This window comes from Neophocaena asiaeorientalis, unplaced genomic scaffold (genome assembly GCF_003031525.2).
Source record: "Neophocaena asiaeorientalis asiaeorientalis breed wild unplaced genomic scaffold, Neophocaena_asiaeorientalis_V1.1 scaffold138, whole genome shotgun sequence".
NCBI lineage: Eukaryota > Metazoa > Chordata > Mammalia > Artiodactyla > Phocoenidae > Neophocaena > Neophocaena asiaeorientalis.
Window position 1 is genome coordinate 1475036 of NW_020172632.1, and position 13540 is coordinate 1488575.

Sequence of the window (13540 nt, forward strand, 5' to 3'; positions counted from 1 at the left end):
GGGCGTTTGCTGGGTTCTTCCAACTGAATGGCCCTTCTCAGTTTACTGAGCTTACTTGCATCCCTTCCGCAACTAGATCATCACTATAACACTGCAAGATAGACAGCATCATTATGCCCATTTTACAGTTGATGAAACTGAGGCTTAGGGAGGACAAAGGCCCCCACCCAAGCCTTGTTCACAATGGAAGTGAGACTCATGTCTATTTATCTGAACTAAAATCCTATGCTCATTCTATTACTACATGGAGATCTTTAAGGGAATGGGGGGCCCCTCACTAGACAGGCCATCACTTCACCAAAGGACAATCCTGCCAACTGCATTTCTGGGGCCCAGCGAGCTCTCCAAAACATGAGACCCACATTTGGATGGTGCTTTTCAACAGTGTGATTCAGGTTCTGCCATGGATTCCTACTGGAATGAGTATTTCTCCATGGCCCCATCACAGCGCCCCAGGGAAGACAAATCCCCAGTCCCCTCCCAGTGGAGGACATCATTGCCTACCTGCTCAGCCAAGCCAGAAACAGGGGAGTCATCCTCATCTCCCCCTCCCCTCCGATCAACAGATCACAGTGGCTTAACCCCAAATCTATAGTTCCATTCTGACCTTCCCTGCCTATTCCTTCATTCCCGGAACCACTGCTTTGCTCTGGTCCCCACATTTCTTGCAGGGACCATCCGACCAGCCTCCTAACTCTTTTCCCAAATTCCGTGTCCCCCACTCCAGTTCATCACCTTCAATTCCACCAGAGTGGTCCTTCTGAAACACCAGTCTAACCATGTCACTCGCGGGCTCAGCACCCTTCAGTGACTCCCTGTCGCGCCTGAAAGCAAAGTCCAGCTCGCTAAACAGGCATGTCAGGCCTGCAGGCCTGGGGGCCCTGGACCCCCATCACCCCACAGCCTTGTCTCTCAGCAGGCCCCACTCAGACCCTGCACTTCAGACCCCAAGCTGGACCTCTTAAGGTGTTGAGAAACTACTAAGCTTTTTCAGTCCCTCATTCATTTACCCCCCCATCCATTTATCCAACTTTGAGCCCCTATTATATGCTAGGCACTCTTCCAGTCATTGCTCTTGTGACGCTCACCTTAGGACAATATTCAAACACATACATCAGGGTGGGAGAAAAAGCAGCAGAAGAAGACGTGAGAGTGCCCTGGGGTGGGGTGCGATGTGCTTGCTCTTCCAGACGGCGGTTGAGGAGAACCCTTCTCATGAGGGAGATGGAGCAAAGATCTGAAGGAAGTGGGGGCAGCCATGTGGACATCTGCAGGGAGACGGGCCCAGGACTGCAGACCTTACCTCCCCAATCCTGTCTGCGTGGAACACCTTAGGCCACTCCTGGGTCCCAGCTCTCACCTGAGAGTCAGTGTAGCAGTGACCTCCTCTAGGACGTGCAAGGACAAGTCAACCAGCCCTTGTTTTATGCCCCTACAGTACCTCACGTGGCTTCAGGCCCAGCTCTGTAACACTGAGGTGCTCAAGTTTTCTCTCTACCTTTCCCCTCATTCATTCATTCATTCATTTCTTGACTAAAAACTGCTTGAGTAGCCCCCAGGGGCCAGGCCCTGTGCCAGGACTTGGGATGCGTCTGTCACTCCCCTGTCAAATGTCCCAGGAGCTCCTGGGAGGCAGAGGGACACTGCTGCCCCACCTCATTATCCCCGTGCTAGCACAGCACCTGGCCCCAATGGCTTTGGTGAGTATTTGATGAGAGAATGAACATTTGAGGCCATTTCATTGAAATGCTTCAGCGTAAACTTGGAGACAGGCATTCCTCTAATCAAGAGTAATTTAATAGCCACAAATGCCTTTTAACACAGTGGGGAGGAAAAAAAGAAGGTGTGCATGTTCCTTATTGCTGCAGGTAAAATAAATGGCATTTTTAATAATATGTCCCCATACAGCATATAGAACGTGGCCACGTGATGAAACAAATAAATATCTGGTGAAATTATGCATTGCAAAGCAGACTTTTTCCGGTCTTTTGGTTATTAAATGTAATCACTTTTGAGTCGTGCCCCTACTCTTCTTCCTAGAGGCAGGTATGCGGTTGATTAAAATGTGGGCCCCAGAGCACTTTCGCGGGGGAAGGTTGAGCTACGTCCCCAGAGGAACTGCCATGGAGCAAGCGAACGGGATGATGGGGCCAAGGCAACTGCCACAATTTGCCTCACGCTTGATGGACGTGTTTATCCCCAGACAGAGTGCACGCAGTCACGGGCGTATGGAAATCTTCCAATTAAGGCCAAGTCTAATTAGAGACGGCAGCTTCAAAATACAAAGGGACCTCTGAGTGGCAGCCACTCTGGTCGGCTCTGAAACGTGATTATCTCACTCCAGTCCCTGCCTCAGCCACCAGTGGACTGAATTACGGGAGGGGGCGGGGTTTGCATCTTGTTGCCATATGTGGATTCTCTGGGCACAGCTCTGCCTTCAGACCGTGGAGACACCTAGGTCCTTGGAGAAGAGCACCGGTTTTGGGATTTACCAGACTGGGATTTGAAATCTGACTCTGCCCATTATTACCACTCCGGCCTCAGCATCCTCGTCTTCCTAGTGGGAGTGGTGGCAACCGTCTCATAGGGCCATGGAAGGATCAAGTCAGGGTTTTGTGGAGATGCAGTTCAGGGAGGTCGTTCACCTAACTGGGTCACTTACACAGCCTTTGCTCCCAGCCCGTCCATGCTGGTGAGAGCGTGCTTGCCTGGGACCAGAGGTGAGAGCCTGGGAGGGCTGGGCTCTCACTACTGCATCCTTCATCCTTCACCCTTCACCCACAGGACCCAAGACAGGTTTCTTCGCAAGCTTTCTCTCCTCCAGTGCCTGACACTGCTCCGAGCAATCAATTTTATGTGTCCACGCGGGGTGGACACTGGGGATGAGCTGTTCCCCCTCAGCCCAGACAGTCCTCGCAAGAACAGACGGCCTGTGGGGCGGGGAGAAGGCACTGCGGGCAAGCCTTGTTAGACCCAGAGTCCTGGCCCGCGGCCAGCAGTGCTCCCTGAGCTTAGGCTGGGGTCAAGAGATGAATCAGAAACCAGGAAGTCACAGTCTACTCAGGAAGACAGACAGGAAGAGAGCACAGAAGTGTGTGACATCAGTTTACATTCCTACAATATTTTACAGTTGAAAACGCTTCGACTGAGCCCTTGTTTAATCCTCCCAAGAGCCTGTGAGGGGGGAGTTAATGCCAATCCCCACAGGACTCTGAGCTTCAGGCCAGCTCTGCCCTCCAGGTACACGGAAGCGGAGGTGTGTGTTGCGAACCCCACTCCCGTTACCCTCCCAGGCGAAACGTATGGAACCTTTTCGCTTTCTGCTTTTTTCTTTGGATGTCTTGTTTGTTTGTTTTAAATAGTTAAAGCATTACAGAAGCCTCTTTTGCACTCTTCCCCATCCCCCAACCCTGATAAGCTGGGCTGTATCCTTCCTGCCCAAGTTTTCACACTGCGCCCGCACATCTGTCTGTCCGTAAAAAACCTATAGTATCCTTTGCATGTTTTAGGATTTTATGTATGTAGTCCCAAACTCTAAGTTTCACTCCACCACTTGCTTTTTGGACTGCACGTTATGCTTTGGAGGTTTATTTATGTGATACATGGAGATCTGGTTCTTTTTTGCTGTACGGTATTTCACTCTACGAAGAAAGTCAACATGCGTGTGCATGTGTGTGTGTGTGTGTGTGTGTGTGTGTGTGTATGCGTGCACATGCATGCAATGTGTATAACTATCCTGCCGTTGGACATTTGCTTCCACACCTTCTACCATCCTGTGTCGCTTTACAAGGAAACCTCGCACAGGTAGGTGAACCTTGAACACGGCTAGACTCCAACCGGGGAGGAGGGACACTCCTCTTTGTCACACAGTGCAGGGTCTGGCACCCTGATGGCTCTGTCAGTGCTGATTACTAGAAGGCACTGAGGTTGTGATGAAAGAACAGTGGACTTGGTCTCAGAAGGACCTGGGTTTGAATCTTGACCCTCTTACTTATTAGCTGTGTGACCCTGTGCAAAAATTCTAACCTTTCTGACCTGCAGTGTCCTTACCAGGAGAAATAAAGACCGTAACACCAACTCCCAAATATTCCTGTTGCGATGATTAAATATATGAAGTCTTCAGTGTGGATCCTGACATACAGGAGGAGCTCAAGAAAGCTAATGGAAAGATCCCTGATCCCGGGCAGACAAAAGAGCACAGGAGAGGCATCGGCAGCCTCCTGGCAGCTGCCCTTCTCCCTCTGAAAAAGGAAGTCTAGGTCGAACGCCCAATTTTAAAAACAAAAGAAAAAGGAAAAGAATGAAAGAGAAAGAGAAAGAAAGAAGACAAGCCACCTTAGAATCATAATTTGAAACCCAGGGAGCTACCTCCAAATCTGGCTGGGTTTCTACTCCATCTGTGCCTTTGATTGGCTGACACTGGAAAGCTGCGGAGGGTGTCTTTGGTCTTGGACCAGGTTCCCTGAAGGGCAGCCCCACCCTGCAGAGGCCACCTGCACTCCTGGGCCCTGTGGAAGGCAGCACCAGGCTGGGTTACAAAGGGTTAAATCTCTTCCTCCCCCAAAAGAGACTGGAGCCAATGAGGCTTTCTGCTTAAATGGCCTATAACCATCTCCCAAAGCTCCTTAGCTCAGAAAGTGTACAAGTCAGCAAAATGAAAATAATTTAAAGAGCCATTGGGAAGAAGAACTCCAGCTTCCCTGCTGCCCCCACTGACAGCCTCTCAGTAGTGACTTGCGTTTTTCACATTCAGGGACAGAGTCTCCCCAGCCCCCCACCCCCGTTTCAGGAAAGGATGTATCACAGGCTGAGATCTGCTGCCTCCCAGGAGGGAGAGGCAGGGGGCGCAGGAGGTCTACGGGGATCTACCTCCACACCCGGAGTGCTTCGTGGTTTCCAAGCCCTGCCCTGGTCACGATGATGCTGCCAGGCCGTGGCAGCTTCAGAGTCTGGTGGAGCAGGGACCGTCACGCATGTATTATAACCAAGGACACGGAGGCTCATAGACAGGAAGTGCCAGACCCACCCTCAGCCCAGGCGAGTGGGATGCTCCTGGCTGAGTGCGCAGCCCTCCTTGCTTCTGTCACTCGGAGAGGTAGGACAGTACCTGTTAATGAGCACCTACTACGTGCCTGCCATGTGCGCAGCACTTTATGCAACAGCCCTAAAATGTTGACACTGTTATTCTTGTTCCACAGTTGATAAATCTGAGGACCCAGAGGTTGAGTAACTTGGCCAAGGTCACGCTACCGAAAAGCTGTGGAGGAATGTTCAAACCCGCAGTCTCATTTCACACCCACACTGTTTCCACGGTACCAAGGAAGTGCTTAGGGAAGACCTGGCACAGAGACAAGTACAGCCCTGCAATCTGCCCCCCACTCTCCCGACACGTTTCAACTCCCTGATCTGGGTCTGCCGCCCCTCCACGGGCTGAGTCCCCACAAGTGTCTGCACAGAGTGAGTTCAGGGCATGGGAGCTGCATGAAGACCCAGCTGCCCTGGGCACTCCCCATCTGGACGGCTGCAGGATGGTGCTTACAGCCTGGTTCCCACCTGGCAGTGGCAACCCTTAAGGAGGAAGGAGAGTGGGCACCTGACCCTCACCATCTCTCACCTGGGTTATTCCCAAAACCTCCTTGACTTTTCTCTCTCCCTCCAAACCCGCCACCACACTGCTGCCAGCATGATCCTTCGGCAGCTGTCCTTCATCCTCAGAGTCCAGCACCTCAGCCTGGGACCAAGGCCCTCCCAGGACCCTGCTCCTCCCCACCTCTCCAGCCTCCTCCCCAATACCAACTTCACCTCCACTCCTTGAAGCACCTACCTTCTTCCACCTCTTGCCCCTTGTTCACAAGGACAGAAGACAGTTACACAGTGCTCACTATGTATCAGGTACAGTTCTAAGTACTTTATAGACATTAACTTAATGCTCATAGGAACCGACCCCTCCATTTTATGGAGGAGGGAACTGAAGCCCAAACCAATTAAATAACTTGCCCAAGGTTGCAGGGCTGGTAATCGGTAGATCCCGGGGTAAGACCCAGGCAGTGTGAGGTCAGATTCCTCAAATTTAACCTCTGCCAAACCCTTTTCTCCTTTCTTGACCTGGTGACAGTCTCTCCTGGGGGAACAGGACCAGGAAGGTCTCATGACACCCTCTGAAGGACTTTCTTCATCCCTCAAGTTCTTAAATCCCCAGGCCGAAAGAACTGCTTCGGTCCCTGGTTTCCCACACCTTTGGTCTTCTGGGGCCAGGATTCTAGGGAATTTCTTCAGCACTGGCCTCAGTGCTGGGCCCGGGACTCAGATGTGAACACACAGTGGCCCTGCCTTGGAGGGCTCACAGTGAGAAAGATGGACGCACAATGACAATATGGGCTGACAAGGCCAGCAGAGGGCAGGAGAGGGTGCCACAGAGCAGGGGGAGGCGTCCCCACCCAGACCGTGGAAGGAGCACTGAAGACCTCCTGGAGGGAGGAGAAGGAGAAGGTCATGGAGCAGAGGTGCCCGGGAAGGTCCACACAGAAGAAACAGTTTGTGTCCACGAGCGATCTCAGGTAGCACAAAGCATGGTCGTAAAGACACCAGGCATTGGAGGCACTCGGGCTTCCATGCCAGTCCCGGATCCTCCTGGTCATGGTGGTGCCATCTTGGGCCAGTGACTCAACCGCTTTAAATCAGTTTCCTCATCTGTGAAATGCGGATGGTCATAGTATCTGATTCACAGTGTTGTGTGAGAAATAAAATAATGACAGTGCCTAAAACATAGTAAGTGCTCGATAAATACTAGTTAATTAAACAGATAGTGTCCATATCTATATCTCCCGCACCTAGCACACAGTAGGGGCTCCACAAAGGGGTACAGAGATGAATTTACACGGTCCTGCTCTCACTTTGCTGACTGCCTCAGAGAAAGAGACAACTAAATAGAAATGACAACACAATGCTCTGAGCATTAAGATGCTGGGAAGGTTGGGACTGGCAGGGAAGGAAAGGAGGAGATTTGGAAAACCAGAGAAGGGAGGGACTCCTTCTGGGAAGAGGTGGAAACAGTTCCTTAGAGGAAATATTTGAGCCGAGTCTTCAAGACGGGGGAGGATAGGTTTTCTGTAGTTAACGACCCAGGCACGAATGAGTGCACATCTTGGAATAAAAGTGAGGCTCCAGGTAGACAGGACAGATTTAACGTCCCATACTTCTCACACTCCTTGGATACCTCCACACCCGTGGCAGGGGCCCTGGACAGGGCTTTATACTCCATGCTGATCTCAGCTTCCGGGACACTCCGCTTCTCCCCTCCACACACTCAGTCTGCCTCCCTGCTCTACTCTTGCCTTTTTTTCATGGCACTTATCGCTTTCTACAGTTTTCTTATTTATTACATTTACCATTTATCTTCCTACCCACCTCATCCCACTCCCACTAGAGTTTAAAGTCTTTGTCTTTACTAATACGTCTCAGACATTTAGACTAGTGACTGACACCTAGTCGACATTCAGATATTTGTGAAATGATTGAATGATTCCATAATTACTCATGGGGGAACTTCTGCATACAGATGTTGGTGAGGTTAGAATACTGAATCTCTCTCCCCGTTAGCTACTGAAATGGAAACATGCCCAGGGTACCAGATTGGATATGGCCAAAGGAGTGCATTCTGGAATGGTGGAAAGAGCACAGGGTTTCGAACCACCCTTGGGGTGTGACTCCCTGTTGGACCCGACCAGCAATGCCTGTTGGAGCGGTGGGCACAGACTAGAGATATTCAACTCGTTGTAGATGAATGGGGGGGAGACGGACCGACAGTCAAATCGTCTCCTCGTGGCCGTTCTCATCCTTCTGGCGTAAGCTCCAATGTTACATCTTAGAGGTCTTCCCTGATCACATCTAGATGGAGGAGTCCTAGTTACGAGACTAATCCAGCTCAGAGAAAGGAATTGGTAAAGAAAAGTGGGGTCTTTAGCAGAGGACCACACGGTTCTTTTCTTTTCACTGACCTAACCATTATTATTGGCAACTTGGTGAAGATACAAAAGATCATATTTCTATACTATAAAACTGGGAGGAAGTATATAGCACAGAATAAAATTCCATAAGGATCTCAAACATGCAAACATATGAATCGACAATTCACGTAGGAAGAAGTTGAAAAAGTACTTTTGTAGAGAAAGCTAATTTGCCAAACACTGGTGAAGTTGTGCAGAAATGGCATGTGCACGTCCACCTACCTAGAGACGTGGCTTGACCTTTCTGAGAGCAATATAACAAACATAGATATAACAACAACATGGAAAAGACTATAGAAATGTTCTTGCCCTTTAATTAGCTCACCCCTGGGAATTTAAGAAACAAACAACTATAAATGATCATGACAGCATTATCTCTAATAGCAAGAAACTGGAGACAATAAAATGTACAGTGAGGAGATGAGAAGGTAATCATGACCCAGTGTCAGGAAGGGCACTGAAATGGCAGCTACACAAACCAGGCAGCAGAGGGGGAAATGTTTGCCATATGATGTTAAATGAACAAGGCAGGATCACGGGAGGCTGGCCAACTGCTGTGAACAAAGAGGTACTGCCCTGGACAGACAGGAGGGGCTCCCAGGAGTGAATGTGTTGTTGGGCTTGGTTCTTGGGATTATGGCTCGATTTCTTTTTCGGCTTTGGCTTTCCTCAAATTTTGTTTTGTATTTTAAACACAAATGGAAAAGAAGATCTCAACCAGCTGGAATGTTGGGCCGAAACCAATAAGATGGAATCGGGATGCATGCAAAATCCACTAATCCACTATTTTGTTTAAGAAATACATTTAAGAACACACAATTGAGGTGAGGGGCGGGGGTATAAATAGCTGCTAAAGTGAATAAGGAAGGAAAAAGGGAACAAAGACAACCACATTTACTGCAGCCCGCAACTGGGATAGTGAGGGCTGTAGGTCTGGTACCGCGGGAGGTAAGTGTGGTTACGTTAACAACTGCATAACGGACAAGGTGACTGGGGCTAGAAGATTTAGGAACTTGCCCAATTTCCTCTAGTCTAATAAATAATGAAGTCAGGATTTGAATTTGGTGTGAGTTCCTCTGTCATCAAAATCTATGCTCGTTCTCTTGCAACACAGTGAACTAAAGGGGTAAGTATTGTGTTAGCCAAAAAAGGGAGCAGGGCAGTATTTGGCGACCATAAGCTCAACGTGAGACAGTTGTATCGCTCAAGATGCTAATTCAAGTTTAGGGCGCTCTAATAGAGATATGCCATCCAGGAGCAAGAGATGACAACCTGCTCTAGTTAGTACTGGTCAGACCCTTCCTAGAGCAGTGTCCAGTCCTGAACCCTACCTTCTAGTGGCGCACCCATAAAACAGCAACCAGGATGGTCAGAGTTCTTAGGATTAGGGAACTAAGAGATGTTGAATGCCTAGGTGCTTTACTCACGTTATCTCGTATAGCTCTATATACAACCCTGTGAGATAGGTATTATATTCCCCCTTTTAAAATGAGAAAACTAAAGCCAAGAGAGATTGAGAACTTCTTCAAGGTCACGTACTAATAAGTGGCAGTCAAGGTTTGAACACAGGGCTGTCTAAATCCAGAGTCCTCACTCTTCCCTGCACTGCCTCTCCCACGTGAGAGATGGCAGAACAGAATTTGCGCTACTGATTAGTCTGTGAAGAGACATGATTGCCACCTTCAACTCTGCAAAGGGCTATAAGCAGAAGCATTTTGCCTGACTTCAGAGGAGAGAACTTGAGTGACCTCAGAAGTCTCAGGGAAGTCGATTTTTAGCTCAGCAGAAGAACTTCTCAGTGATGACAATAATTGGATGTGCCCTTGGGTAGGAAGGTGAATTCTCCACGCCTGGAAGAGTTCCAGCATGGTCCGGAAAGGCATTTGCTTTCAGTGGAGAGGAGATCTGAGTGGAGGACCTCGAAGTTCACTTTTGACCCTTCGGTTCGATGAGCCTATGAAGCTGTTTGGCAGAAACTGATTCATCTCTTCAGCAGAAGTGATGAAAAGACCTGTTGGTATGTCTATTTGCAGATGTAAAAGTAAAAATATGCCCAAGGTAAACAAACACATTGGTCCAGAGAAAACTATATACAGAAAATGAAATGAATTCTGCTGGAAATACTTACAGGTTAAGCGTTTATTTTGTGTAAACGAGAAACCAAACTCTGGAGAGACGTGCAGTCTCAGAAGTAATCAAAGAAAATATAATGAGGTAACAATTTTCACCTGTTAGGTTGGCAAAATAATTAAAACACGGTCACGCCCATTATATGTATCAAGAATGATAAAAGTGGTACTCTTTTTGACCCAGGTAAAACGAACCTAAGAAACTGATAGAAAATATAAAGGGGGAAAAAAAAATGTGCACACAAAAATCTTCATAGATGTTTAATTTATAAACGACCTAAAGATTCAAGGAAGGGCAATGGACCGGCTAGGCGGCAGGGTAGGGGCTGAGGTGAGCGAGGGTAGCTGGAAGGTCGGGAGTGGACCTAGTCAGAGCGCACAGGGAAAAGCTCATGAGCACTGCGCGCTGTGGGATGAGCACAGGGCGTCTGGAGGGCCAAAGGCAGGTTTGAAGGCCAAGGTCACAGTGTAAGAGGTCAGAGCAGGTCAGAGACAGGATAGGCGCACACACAGGTGAGGGCCGAGTGGGCGTGGGGAGAGGAGAGGAGAGAGGAAAACCACCTGTAACACTGGCGGCCATTTATCCACTCTCCCTGGGTCACTTTAATTACGTGCCGGACCCAAGTGTGCGGAGAGAGCTTCCGTGAACTGGCAGCCCTGTGGGTTAGCCCCACAGCCGACCAGGTGGTTTACCCAACTGTAGCTTGATGCCCATTCACTGGGGGGATGTTCGAATTGATGGCTATAAATTTCATGGAGCAACAGGGCAATATGTTAAAAAGAAAGGGAAGGATGCAAACCTGATGATATGCTATGACCACAGGTATGTAAAATACACATTTACGCTCTTAAATGAAGGACTAGAAGAGATACATCACAATGCTTGCAGCTGTGCAATTTGGAATATTTCCCTTATTTTTCCAAAAATTTCTATAAAGTGGTTTTCATTTCTTTATAATTCCCAAAAAGGTCATAATTTAGAAATGCATCTAAGAAACGCATGGGCACACAACAGTCACTAACAACACACTTTCCTCAGCTAGAAAATAAAAACAAACCACACCTTTCTGTTTGGTCTGGCCACAGAGAACTTGTGGCCGGGGCTTCGGTAAACAGGGCCCAAACCTCATCATTTCAGGCTCTGCCAATCCAGGATTGACTGTCTTGTCCTCCACAACTCACTGGCCTGTCAGAGGAAGTGAGAGAAAGAATCTAAGTGTAAAAGTGAAGGGAAAATCATTGGCACCCACACCGAGTCACCTTCTGCATCGTGTCCAACTAAACAGCATCTGGTGAGCATGAGAGAGTAACTCTAAACAAGGTTTTAGGGCAGATCCTCAGCCACTTATAAGAGGAAACTGAGTCTCAATTTCAAATATTGTCATGCACTGTAGAAAGAGCATGTCTCTTTACTTAGGAAACACTCTCGTCCCTTTGTTAAAACAGGACTTCTAACGCTGTCTACTAGACTGGTGTTATTCAAAACTGGCACCTGTGTTAAAACACGTGTTCCCAGCTCTGTCCCAGCCCTACTGAATCCAGCACCCTAAACCAAAGCCCAGGAATCTGTATTTTAAGTACCTCAGCAAATTCTCAAGACTGGGCGAGTTTGGGAAACTCCCTACTACACAAAATGAACTTCAGTTTTGTGTATGTATTTGAATGTAATAAAACTGTGGATCCTCATAAATGGTACTATTATTCCCCATCCTTTCAAATGGCTTGAATTAATGACACTGATTTCCATTGACTGATTACTTAAGTTGGGACTCTCCGAAATATGCCCTGAGATTACACGGCTAGATTCTCAGCCCAGACCATAATATTCCACTCAGTTTTCGAGGGAAGAGGTAAAAGGACAGATTTTGCACAGACCTGGATTCTGACCCAGCTCCACTGCTGACAACTCTGGGACCTTGGCCAAGAAGTTACTTAACCTTTTCTGAGCTCATTTCCTCATTTGTGTGGGTGTAAGAATGGTGGCCCTGCCCTCACATAACAGTCACAGGGCACCAGGTACACAACAGGTGCTCAAAAAGTCTCAGTCTAACTAGGGTGTAAAAACACCTGCCCCCTCCCCTGCCCCGATTCCCCATTAGAAACAGCTCTTATGTCCTTCCTTGTCAAATCTACTTTTGATTTCACGCTGCCTTGCAAGTGAAGGACAGCTAACATCTGCATGGCTCTTTGAGACTTATGGAGCTCTTTTCCCAGCTATTACCTGGACTCCTCTCCACAATAACCCTGACTTAGGGATCACTGTCTCCACTTTAGAAGAAACGAGCTCCAGAGTGGTCAAGTGACCTCCCCAGAAGCGGTAAAATCACAATCAGATCCCACAATCTTTCACAACCCGTTCTGTCCCTGATGTATGTGTCATATATTACACGAAGCACTTTCACGTCATAGCCATTTTTTTTGGCGGTACGCGGGCCTCTCACTGTTGTGGCCTCTCCCGTTGCGGAGCACAGGCTCCGGACGCGCAGGCTCAGCGGCCATGGCTCACGGGCCCAGCCGCTCCGCAGCATGTGGGATCTTCCCGGACCGGGGCACGAACCCGCGTCCCCTGCATCGGCAGGCGGACTCTCAACCACTGTGCCACCAGGGAAGCCCTGTCAGAGCCTTTTTAAGCAGGTATTTCGATGACTATTTTCCCTTCCAACCTAAAAGCACCTATAAAGCAGGTATCATATCTTATTAGTCTTTGTAGGGAAATGGAGCCTCTGGGTGTTTATCTTCACCGTGCTTAGGAAGGAAATGGGATGAGTTCAGATCATGTATACTCTTTCCCAGCCTCTCACGCATTCACACTGCTCATGCCCAAGCTGCTCCCCTGCCATTAAAATGAACACATCCTAATAACAAGAATTTACTGAACACAAGTGTCACAAACTTTACTTACCTAATGAACTAACTTTCGTTAAGCACTCAGAAAAGTCCTGGCACATATTAAGTGTCTGTTTTTGTTATTACTATTTAATTATCCACATAGCCTGTGAGGTGTGCATAATTTCCCTCATTGTACTGGTAAAGACTCTGGGAAGTTAAGTGATCGGTCCAAGGTCACACCACTAGTCTGTGGAGAACTGGGAAAATACCATAAAAGGAAGTTCATACCTATGCATCCTATTAGCAAGCATATAATATTTCAGATTACAAAGAATTATTTTATGTACTAAAATAAAATTCCTCAAAGAGGTAGCCACCTCCACTACTCACCCTAGTGACCCTGAGCTTTTGCTTATAGACCACCAGTAATCTAATGGTTTAGTGGATAAACCATTAGAGAAACCAGAGGCCCAAGTTTTCCAACCAATGCCTAAAAGCCAATAACCAGAAATGAAGAAAATAATGACTCCCAACATTTATTGAGCACTTATATATAGTGCTCTATAACTTATAGCA

General features: G+C 48.1%; 1 protein-coding gene across 1 annotated transcript in view; it reads right to left on the bottom strand.

Annotated features, from left to right (window-relative positions):
• Positions 1-13540, bottom strand: part of AGBL4 (AGBL carboxypeptidase 4) — a 1255618-nt gene that overhangs the window by 191318 nt on the left and 1050760 nt on the right. The gene's annotated exons all lie outside the window — the stretch shown is intronic.